This window comes from Vespa mandarinia, chromosome 8 (assembly GCF_050613455.1).
Source record: "Vespa mandarinia isolate Hongniang chromosome 8, ASM5061345v1, whole genome shotgun sequence".
Taxonomy (NCBI): domain Eukaryota; kingdom Metazoa; phylum Arthropoda; class Insecta; order Hymenoptera; family Vespidae; genus Vespa; species Vespa mandarinia.
The window spans coordinates 2,292,501-2,305,000 of NC_140817.1; the positions used below are offsets into that span (position 1 = coordinate 2,292,501).

General features: G+C 33.0%; 1 protein-coding gene across 6 annotated transcripts in view; it reads left to right on the plus strand.

Moving 5' to 3' along the window:
* The window catches only part of rdx (BTB/POZ and MATH domain-containing protein rdx), an 88,850-nt gene that overhangs the window by 12,400 nt on the left and 63,950 nt on the right, over positions 1-12,500 (plus strand). For 3 of the 6 annotated variants that reach the window (XM_035887221.2, XM_035887222.2, XM_035887223.2), the window contains exon 1: positions 7,055-7,072. The exons of 2 other annotated variants lie outside the window; for them this stretch is intronic. The gene's annotated coding sequence lies outside the window, so the exon portion shown is untranslated. Of the gene's footprint in view, positions 1-7,053; positions 7,073-12,500 lie in introns of those variants that run through there. One more of the 6 variants, XM_085658891.1, reaches the window with a different exon arrangement.

A 12,500-nucleotide genomic window follows, 5' to 3' on the forward strand; every position in this document is an offset into this window, starting at 1 on the left:
CATGTGTAACGACTTACTACTATCTCTACCTAACCTACTCCACTTGTAACTCTTTCCAAAGGAACACCACTTCCTCATTACACCGAGTGAACGTGCTCTACCCACGTTGCTCTCTATACTTCCTATCGATTCCCTTCGATACTCTTTCTATTCATCGATTACGCTCATTTTGCATTTTTATTTTTCCCCTCCTCGCTTCCCTCACCTACAAAAGCTTTACTTCCCTTTTAGCCCTGTCTGCCTTCGCGTCTCCCCCTCCCTCCCCCCCTATCCCCGTCGTCGTCCCGCCCCCGCAACTCGTTCACCCGCCCTCGTCGTTTTCTTCGAGAAGAACGAACATACTTACGTATAGGTTACGTATGTATGTATGTATGTATGTATGTATGTATGCATGTATGCACTCGTAATGCATAGCTACTTTCGAACGGTCTCGTTTAATCGATCGTTTGATCATTGATTAGAAACGCTCGGATTTCTAATGGATCGTTTTACTTTCTTCGAATGTAAAGCTTCGTCTGTAAATGTCGAATGTCGAGTAATTAATCTATCGGATCTCTTTAGATATCGAAAGTTTTATTGTTTTTTTTTTCTTTTTTTTTTTTATATAAAGGTTTATTTTAATAAATAATCCTGATAATGTTCTCTTCTTCTTTTTTCTTTCTTTCTTTCTTTCTTTTTTTTTTTTTTTCGTTCGTTTCTTTTTTTTCCTTGAAAATATTCCTTGAAAATATTTCAATATAAAAATAAATGACGTAATATTTTTTCATTTGTGTATATATATATATATATATATAATATATATATTAGGATAATATTATAAATAATAACAGTACGTTATTATATATCGTTTGTTGAAATATCAATTGTAATATTTTTTTAATCTAAACAAATGATATTATTATATATTATATTGAAAATTTCGACATTGGTTATCGGGTAATCGAATAAAAAATCATTTTTTTTCTTTTTTTTTCTTTCTTTTTTTTTCTTTTTTTTTTTTCTTTTTTTTTTTATATCGTTATCTCTTCGTCTATCTATCTATTTGTCTAATACACATTACGTACGATATACATATATATATATATATATATATATATAGAGAGAGAGATATCGCAATGTGTCGAGATAATCGAGTACTTACTTCCTTGTTTTATCGATTGAACAATTAATATTTAAATAAATATCTTATAAAAACTTGCGGATTCTAAAGAATTTGATCGTTAATTGATTGTGATCTATCGTTAATCGATTGTGATCGATCAAAGAAAGGAAAGATAACGATGGATAGATATATTTCATATAATTTATTTCGTATTTGAAAATTGATAAACCAATTCACTTTAAGAATATGGTATATATATATATATATATATATATATATATATATATATATATATATGTCTTCTTTCGTACTTTAGAAATCAGGATGGCAACTTTTCTCGATGAAAGTTTCTCTCGATAAGAATACGAAACTTACGATCGGAAACTAACGAGCGTTATCTATGCTCTTCTATTTTCCTACCATCGAAGATAGGCGCGCGCGTTGCTCTCGATAGAACGAGAACACAGGTGACGGGTCAGCGATAGGCTGTTTACCTACTTTAATCTACCTTGCGTGTCTTCGCTTTGTCGTTTAACGCTTTGATCGTTAATCGGTTGTATTAGAAAATCGAACGAATTATTTATCAATAATTCAATTAAATTTCAGATATAAATTTTATTAAGTATTCGATAATTGAAAAATAATAATTCAAGATTAATAAGACATGAGCTTATTAGAAATTGCATTAATATAAAAATTTCATTTATTTTTTATTTCCTTATTCATCTTTTTTCGAATTGATCATTAATCGGCTCATACGAGAGAACACAATCGTTGTCGATTATCATCAATGAATACGTAAATTTCAAGGATAGATTTTATTATCCTAATTCATTGATCATGAAATATAACTCGAGTGTCATAAGTATATTAAAAAAAAAAAAAAAAAAAAAAACAAAAAAAAAATTAAATTATATAAAATAATCAGATACAACATATATCACATCTGGTTATTTTATTTATTTATTTATTTTTTTTTTTCGTTTTATTTCATTTTCCTTTTTTTTCTCTTTTCGCGCCTCGATTATCAAGCGGCACATTAAGAACAAATCCAACAGATTATTATCAATGAACCACGTATATTTCAAGGATTGATATTATCTTATGACTCGAGTGTTTCATAAGTGCATATGATAAGGAAAAAAATGGCAATTATACATTAACTAGTTAGATATAATGACAAGTTACAAGGTATATATTTTATCATATTTTTCTTTTCTTTCTCTTTCCCCTGCCCCTCCCCCCACCCACCCCCTCCCTTTCTTTTTTTTCCTGGCACAAGGAAGCACTTAAGTAAGTAAATAAGTAAATACTTAATTACTTACTTACGTTACATTTAAGTTCAGTTTAGAAGAAAAATGTTAGAAATTAAATGAAATAAAATAAAAATAAAAAAATAAAAATAAAAAAATAATAAAAATAAAAATAAAAATAAAAATAAAAAAAAAGTAAAGAAAATTGGCTCGAGCCTAGTCGTAGCCGAGAGGCCTTCTGTTCTCTCACAAGTTGGCGTAATGATCAGCTTAACGACCGGCTTCAGTGTAAAACGGATGAAATATCGACTAAATATAACCGGGGCCAGGAGGAACCGGCATAAAAGAGGGGCAATCGTTCCACCGGTGATGGGGGCTTGGGAGGGGCCGTGAGGAGGGATGTAGTGGGGATAGGGCGAGGGGCGTGGGTCTATAGGGGAAAGAGAAGAGGAGATATTTGAGGGAAAGAGAAAGAGAGACGGAGACGATTACGACGACGATCGCGACGTCCACGACCGACGACGGGTGTCTCGATATTACTCGTCGAATGTAGGACATCGGATCTTCTCGTCTTCGAAAAAGATTTACAAACGAATGAAGAACGCGAGCAAGCTCGATTACGACGTTTCGTCCGGTAATTCAGTTGATTTCCGACGGACAAGACGGACGGGGACTGACTAACGTCGGTTCACTTTTTCTCTTATTTTTTTTTTCCTTTTTTTCCTTTTTTTTTGTCATTTGTTTTTTTCCCTTACCTCCCCCTACTAATCCCTATCCAATGATTTCAACTTCTTTATCCCGCCTTCTACTTCTCCTCCTCCCCCCTCCCATTCTCCGTCATTGCCCCCCTCTCCCATCTGCAGCCCCGCCCCCCCTCCGTCACCTGTCCCTTCAACGTCATCCAAAAGCGGTGCATCTTCTCTCCAAATCTCGTGAAAGTTCGTCTCTCCTTCTTTACCTCTGTCCACCCCACCCCTATCTCGTTTCTCTCCCTCTTCCGAAATCCAATGCTACTTCTCCAATCCCTTCACCTCCCAACCCCCACCCCCTGCGCCTTTCTCTCTCTCTTTCTCTCTCTCTCTCTCTCTCTCTTTCTTTCTTTTTTTCTTTCTTTTTCAAGGATCTCAAACTTTCCATTCGCAACGATTATCTCAGCCCTCGATCCGATTGTCTCGAGAGCAGTGAGAGAGAAAGAGAGAGAGTGTAAGAGAGAGAGAGAGAGAGAGAGAGAGAGAAGGCAATCACATTCCCTACTTTGCCCTGCCTGCCCTGCCCTCTTCCACACTGGTAGAGGTAATCTTCTTTGTGGTCGAGAAGCTTTCGTGTAGCGTGCTGCACGCTTTCACTCCGGAAAACACTTTCGCCGACCGATCGTCGTTGGTTTGTTCATTTGTTCGTTCGTTCGTTCATTCATTCATTCATTCATTCATTCATTTGTTTGTTCATTCGTTCGTTCGTTCGTTTATTTATTCGTTCGTTCGTTCGTTCGTTCGTTTCTTTTCTTTCCTTTCTTTCTTTTTTTTTTTCTTTTTCTTTATCGGTCGCGTCGAACGAGATAATAGATAGCGCGTATAGTTCATTCGTTCTGTTCTGTTTTGTACTGTTTTGTTCTGTTATGTTCGACTTGGACTTTATCGCTTTATTACGCAGATTTATCTAGATTTTATCGTTAAATCCTGTCACTGATTAGGTAATTCCTCGTATAATAACGATATACTTTCGTAAAATCGTGACAATTCCTATTGTATCGTTTACAAATATATTATTATTATTATTATTATTATTATTATTATTATTATTATTATTATTATTATTGTTATTATTATTATTATTATTATTATTATTATTATTGTTATTATTATTATTATTATTATTATTATTGTATGTAGGTGGGATGGGTGAAAGGTAAAATAAAAGATAGGAGGAAAAGGAAAGAAAATGGGAGGACGGGAGAGGAAGGAGAGGGGGAAAAAATGAAAAAGGAAGAAGAAAGATATTACCCCGTTAGAAATTGGATTTCTTTCGAGTCAAAAATATGTTAATATAGGGAATGGAAAAGTAAAAAGATGGTCGTAGATTGTTAGAGGAACCTTGAAAACCTATGTATCTGACAACATAACGACGACGATGAAGACGATGACGATGACGATGACGATGACGACGGGTAGAGGTCTAAGGAAACTAGTTCAATTAGAGAAAACCGCGGAAAAGGAGATATTTCTCTCTCTCTCTCTCTCTCTTTCTTTCTCTCTCTCTCTTTCTCTAGAGGCACATCGAGGTATGAGGGTTTTGGGGGCAAAGCATCGCCTCGCTGGCAGCTCGTGAAAGAGCGCGCCCGTTCCCGAAGAAGTCATCGACTTCTTTTTCTTTTTCTTCTTCTTATTCTTTATCATCATCATCATCATCATCATCATCAACTTTTTCTTCCTCTTCCTCTATCTTTTCCTCTTCTTTTTCATCTTTATATTTCATCTTTTCCAGTAGAACCCAGTCGTTCTAATTGTATGCGTGTATTTGTATATGTGTTTGTATGTGTGTATTATATGTATCCTTAATATTCCCACGTGAGAGATACGCCCTTGTCTCTGATATATCTTTTTTTTTTTTAATTTCTTACGTGTTCAAATTTCTTGCGTGCCTTGCCGTGCCCTGAAATGACGACGACAAAGACGACAACGACGATAAATATGAATTCTCTCTCTCTCTCTCTCTCTCTCTCTCTCTCTCTCTCTCTCTCTCTCTCTCTCTCTCTCTCTCTTTCTCTCATAGATGTGAAATTTTAAATTTACCCTTTACGTTTTTTATACATAGAAAAGTAAAATCGAAGAAGCATCGAAATAAGGTTACACTTATCTTATGTACGCAATCCTAAGTATATACGTGTGTAAGAATAAAAAAAAAAAATAAAAAAAAAAAAAAAATAAAAAAAATAAAAAAAGATAAAAAAAAAATAAAAAAAATAAAAAAAAAAATAAAAAAAAAATAAAAAAAAAAATAAACAAAAATATAAAAGAAATAAATTTTTGAAGGACAATACCAAAGGAATTATGAGAAATGAGAAATTTGAATATTTCGCGTTGATGAGAAATTTTGAATTTGTCCTTTTACGTTTTCGAGATATCGAAGCGAAAAGCGAAATCGAAGATGCATCGAAAGGGGGTTACTTATCGTACATACATACATACATCATTCACACACACACACACAGATATATGCATACATATATACTTACATACATACATACATAGGTCGAACGCGAACGAACGAAATAAACGATGGCTCGGCTCGTTAAATGACGTTTGAGAAGAGGCTCGGTGAACAAGTCGCGCGCGAGCATACATATACACATGTAACACACATACATACATTCACACATCTCATATATATATATATATAAATATATACATATACATACAACATACATACATACACAGAGCAACGTGCCGAGGCTACGACCGCGTTTCTCGCAGTGGTTTTAAGTGGCACGCGCCTACCTGCCCTCTCTTTGCCCTCTTACGTTCTTCTCCATTCTCCTCCTCCTCCTACTCTTTTTTTTATCCCTTCTCCTGCTCCTCCTTCACCAACTTCTCCACCTCTTACTACCAACAACCGGACAAATGGAGCTCTCGCACAACGTGCTGCCTCTCTCGCGTGGTCTACGAAACGTCAGAAACGTTTTCTCTCGTCTCTCTGGCGCCCAACAACGTTTCTCCCTTCTTTCTGTCTCTCTCTCTCTCTCTCTCTCTCTCTCCCTCTCTTTCTCTTTCTTTCTCTTTTTTATCTTTCTCTCCCCTCCTTTTCAAGAAGCACGTGGATCTTCACTTTCCCCGTTTGACGTCCCCCGGAAGTTCGCACGTCTCCTGTGCTTAAGGCCACCAGTAAATGTACGTGTGTGTGTGTGTGTACTTATTTACACATGCATATATATATATATACATATATATATATACACGTCTCTTCTCGTAATCGTTTCCCTCTTTATTGCCACTTTTCCCTCCCTTCTCTTTTCAATATAAACTCACGATAGACTTTAGAATGACGTTGATTGATTGACTAATAATTTCGTTTTACATCTTTGATGCAAGAAAGTCAGAGAGAAATAGATAAAGAGAAAGAGAGAGAGAGAGAGAGAGAGAGAGAGAGAGAGAGAGAGAGATCACGAACTATCGTCTGTTTTTCTTCTTTTCACCCATGACGTGTTCTATAGCTTAAATATGTATTTATATACATATGTAAGCTATGAATGTATGTATCTGTAATAAAGTTCATAAACGATCTGGAAACGTGCGATGACGTTGAGGTATTTGTCAGGCGTGCAAACACAGAAGTGCACTGTTTAGAAACAGGGTCGCATCACTTGAGAAGTGTTCCCTCCTTCTATCTCTCTCGCTCCTTCTCTCTATCTCCATCTATCTCTATCCATCTATCTATCCATCTATCTATCTGTCTATCTTTATCTATCTCTCTTTTTCTCCGTAACATCGTACACAAACCAACATTCCTTTCCTCTCTCGTCCTCCTTCCTATGTGCTCATTATCGCGCTTTTCCATTATCCTCGTTCGAATTTCCACGCCCAGCGACTGACTAGTAGTTACGATGTGATGAGAGCTGTTGATGTTGATGTTGATGTTGATGCTGATGCTGTCGATGGTGGTACATACACATTCATCCGTTTCTTTAACAATTCTGTTTTCCTACTTTTTAGTAGATACATAAGTAAGTACGCCTCTCGTGAGCCAAATCGAGTACGTAAGTACGTACCTTATTTGTACGTATATATATATATATGCATGTATACGCGATGTTTTTTTCTTTCTTTATTTTTTTTTTTTCTCCCCTTTTCTCTTCTTTCTTCTTCTCGTTTGTCTTTCTTTTTTTTCTTTTTTTCTTTTTTGTTTACGCATTCGTTTATAGTCTTCGTCTCTCTCGATATAAACTTCCGTCCGTTTTTCGACGTATTCTCAACGATAAAAAAAAATCAAAGGAAGAATATGTAAGCATATCTGTGTATATATATATATATATATATATATGTATGTATGTGTGTATCTATGTATGTATATATCTACGGAAGAAAAAGAAAAAAAAAAATCAGCGCGAAAAATATTCGCAGCCGAAAAGAATCTTTCACGACCATTCAAATTCTCATTTTGTATGCGTGTATGTGTTTTTATGTGTGTGTGTGTGTGTGTGTTTACACAAGGGTAGGGCTGTTAAAAAAAACTTTGCGGATAAGTTTGTTTTTCCAAGAACGGCTCTTCAATTTGACCCCGTCAAATGGAATGTATAGTAAAATATGTACATACGTGTATAAATGACCTTGTAAAAAATAAAGTCACACACGCTCGATAAGACACGCTTATTTTTACGCATAGAATGATTCACTTTTAACGCGTTTTACGTTCATTCGTTCGTTCGTTCGTTCCTTCGTTCGTACGTTCCTTCGTTCGTTCCTTCGTTCATTCGTTTCGAGATCAAAATTCTCGATCATGACCTACGATGGATCTTCTCTTTCAACGATCTAGATCACTGATCAGTTTTCAATCTTCGTTCTGTAATATGTCGAATAATATAATTCCATTATTAGCTTTGCAACGCTAATGCAATATCAAATGAGTATTTTGATATATATATATATATATATATATATATATATATATGTATATATATTAATTAAAATATTTTACATTTATCGAATTACATTTGTTATTTTCAAAAATGAATTTACAATTGAATTAATGTTCTTTTCAATTCCATTTATTTATTATCAGTAATATCTTTTATGTTCATGTGTATGTACGTACGTATATATAGAAATATATATATATATATATATATATATATATACATTTTTTTTTTTTATCGAAACGATTCAAATAGTGGCGATTCTTTTATTATTATTATTTTAATCTCTGTTTCTCTTATTAATTATCACTCTTATGTCAAGTGAGAGCACGATATCACATTTATCATACCATTTTTAAAATCGAGTTAGACCTCGACATAATCGTGTAACTATTTAATTTCTAAAATAATTATTTATAAAGTATTTAAATTTGATTTTAATTTATTCCTTTTTTTTTTTTTTCGAATACATTTCTAACACAACATTTTATTGAGATCCCTCTTTTTCAATCTATTATGTAAATGAATTAAGTTGATAGATTAAAAGAAAAAAGAAAAAAAGAAGAAAAAAAAGAAAAAAAAAAAGAAAAAAGTGATTAAGGAGCGCAAAGAGTTAATAATAATAATAATAATAATAATAATAATAATAATAATAATAATAATAATAATAATAATAATAATAATAATAATATCTCGATATATACGTTCGAAGCTGCGATAAATTTTTTTTCCCTTTAAATCGTACTTACGATCTTTTTTCTTGAGGTCGCAGGTGAGTGTTGTATAATTGGACAAGATCCACAGGTACGTTCATCGATGATCTAGATTTAAGAAAATATCGTGTGCCCATATATATATATATATATATATATATATACATATATATATATACATATGTGATCTCCGAGCGATTTTCTTTTCGTTTTATCTCGTATGTTTTCCTTCGTGGACGCGTGAGAGTAACTAGCTCTCACTTTTTCCTAGAGAGGACCTAACGAGCCGTTGGCATGATTTATTTATCCCATCCATATCTTTCGAGACGTGAAAACGACGTTCGGCATCAGATCGAGTTCGGCTTGGACGAGCGTTTTAGAAAGCAAACCCGTGCAATTTTATATCTATCGTTGCATTATGGCTTTGATTAACAGTTAAACCCATCGATTGTAACTTTCTGTAATAAAATTATACATTCCTATAATCAAAGAAAAAGGGGAACGATCGTGATTTTACGTGAATTGATTTGTTTGAAATGAAATTAATGATTAATTTTTGTTTTTCTTCTTTTCCCTTTTCTTTCTTTTTTTTTTTTTTCTTTTCTTTTTCTTTTTTGGTTTGTTTCTTTCGTTTCCCCCATCGAATCATTTCGAGGATCATTGTGAGTTTCGGAAGAATACATTACGAATAAATCGATTAATCGATTTTCTACGATTATCTTCGATAAATATATCGTTTGCTTCGATAAACGATTTCAATGCGTGAAATGGGAACGTTAATTTTTGTTATCGTCGCATTTCTTTTTTCTTTTTTCTTTTTTTTTTTTTTTTTTTTTTTTTAATTTTTTTTTCGCTAACCTACAATTATGATATTTGAAAAGTACATATTTACGATCCAGATCATAATCAATGATTATGAAAAACATTGTGATACGTCTGTTCAACGTGATATTTGTCGTCACGCATCGTAATTACCATTCTATTATAATCGTCGAGAAAGTACACACACACACGTGCATATCCGTCGGCAGTCATATCTATTATACGTTGACCTTTTAGATAATTTTATATAGATATGTAAAGGATAACTTTATTATTACAAAAATTATTATTGGAAACGTTTGACTTTAAAACGATGACTTTGCATCGATTGATTGCCAACGTGGATAAACGACGATCCAGATTTATCATTATTAATTGATTTTAATAATATATATAATGTCCGTTTTATTTATCGATTAATATTTTTTTTTCTTTTTTTTTTTTTTTTTTATGAAACGTCGCTCATATTTCGAAATTATCCTCGATATACTTTACAAAATAGTTCCAATTTTCTCGTCTAACGTGTAAACGTTTAACTCGTTACGAAAGAAGAGAATGGTATGTAGTTTTTAACGAAGGAAAGGCGAGACTTTACGATGTTGTAAAATCTCTCTCTCTCTCTCTTTCTCTTTCTCTCTCTCTCTCTATCTATTTATCTATCTGTTTATCTCTCTGTCTCTTTTTCCTTCAATAATATTTTTATACAAGGAAGAAAAATAATTTCATGTTTAACTCGATTACATTATTCCTTTTTCGTTACATCATTCCTTTTTCCGGGTTTTCTCTTTGTCTCTCTCTCTCTCTCTCTCTCTCTCTCTCTCTCTCTCTTACACACACACACACACACACAAACACACACGTATACACGTACACACATATGTATACATATAACATATAATCGATTTGGTTTAAATCGATGATAATGATTTCCAAAGGAATCATGTTACGTTCTATCGACAAAAAGAAGAGATAAAGAATGCATATCGCTCGTTTTCTTTATTTTTTTTTTTTTTTTTCCTATTTTTTGTAAATGTCGACGTTTATAAAAGATCAAACGAATTCTCGTACTAATCGATGTATAGATAGCCTTTACGAATTGAATTTTTAATCACGATCGTGGTTAAACGTGGTTATTTATTAAATATATTTTAATCGTGATGCTTTTAAATGCCAGCTTATTCCTTTACTGTCGAAGAGATAGAGAAAGAGTGAGAGAGAGAGGGGGGAGCGCGCGCGCGAGAGAGAGAGAGAGAGAGAGAGATATGTTGTACATTACTTTGTTCCTTTTTCGTTACGAAAGTCTTTTATAACGTGAATGTGATGTATGTATATGATCTACACAGTATATTAAATATTGTTTCTTCGAACTTTAAGTAATCGATTATATCCGATAAAAAAATATTTAAGAAAATATGATAATGATTGTATGCATAACAAATATGTGTATGTCTATGTATATATAATATTTCTAAATATTATTCAAGAAAAATTGCACAAACAATTTTATTATCTCTCCTTCGAAAAGATTTTCTTTTTTTTTCCACCCCCCAAAAATCTCGATCTCTGAGCTTTCCACGAAAAAATAAATAAATAAATAAATAAATAAGTAAATAAATAAATAAATAAATAAATAAATCAACAAAGTACGATGATAAAGCACGAACAAAGAATTCTTAAAAAAAGAAAGGAATTTTATCGTCGACTCGGTAAAAATAACTGGCGGTGGTTTATCGTTGGGAACCAAGAAGAGGAGAGAGAGAGAGAGAGAGAGAGAGAGAGAGAGAGGAAAAAGAAAAAGGCAAAAAAAAAAAAAAAGAAAAAAGAAAAATAAAATAAACAAACAAAAACAAAAGGAAATAGAAAGAATGAAGAAAGAGATTTAACAAAAAGTAAAATATTCGCAAAAGTATCGTAAAGAGGTTTAACAACAGATCGGCGAGAATAGAGTTGATTTTTGCGATATATTAGGCGTAAAGTAAACTCTTCTTGTACATAATATGTACATATCTATTTACGTAGTACGTGACTTATGATAACGGTCCAACCTACACGATTTATATCACGATAGATACGAATTAACGCATAACTACCGTTATGGTTCCATTAATGATCGACGACGTCTCTCTATAGCTCGGCCATTCGTCATTCTCAAAGAAGGAGACGAAGGATGAAGAGGATGAAGAGGAGGAAGAGGAGGAGGAGGAGGAGGAGGAGGAGGTAGAGGTAGAGATGGAGGTGGAGATGGTGATAGTGGAGGAGGAGATGATGGAGGATTCACAAAAGAGGCGTTCACAAAAGATTCCTTGTGTCTCGGTCCACTTATCGCGTTCACGCGGTAACAGATCGCAAACTCGTATTCCGCTTTGCGATTTGGAGCACGCATAGATAATCCAACAATCCAATGAGTTTACAGAAACGTACATATATATATATATATATATATATATATATGCATACAATGTACATACATACATATGTAAATAAGTATACATTCTCGAACGTATTTTCTTTTTCATTGTTTTTGTTTCGTTTTTAATCGCACTTTATTACGGACTCATCTGCAAGTCTTAACACCTTCTTTATGACGTCTTTTTTCTTCGTACATGTATATATACAATAAGACTATATATTAGCTTAATCCTTTATTTCTTATCACTGTGAATAAATGCGAACGAATCGTCGTAGTTTTTGCAATATCGTTTACAATCAAATAGACCGAAACAAGACCTATAAAGTAATAATGAGGATTTTTCATAAGTACACATTTTATTATTATCGTTTTAATTATTATTCATTATCGTATTACTATTATACTATTATTATTATTATTATTATTATTATTATTATTATTATTATTATTATTATTATTATTATTACTACTATGGTAAGAAATTTTCTCTGATTTTTATCATTAATATTTGATCGCATATTTTTTTTCTTTTCTTTTATTCTTTTCTCTTTTTTTTTTTTTCTTTCTTCATTTT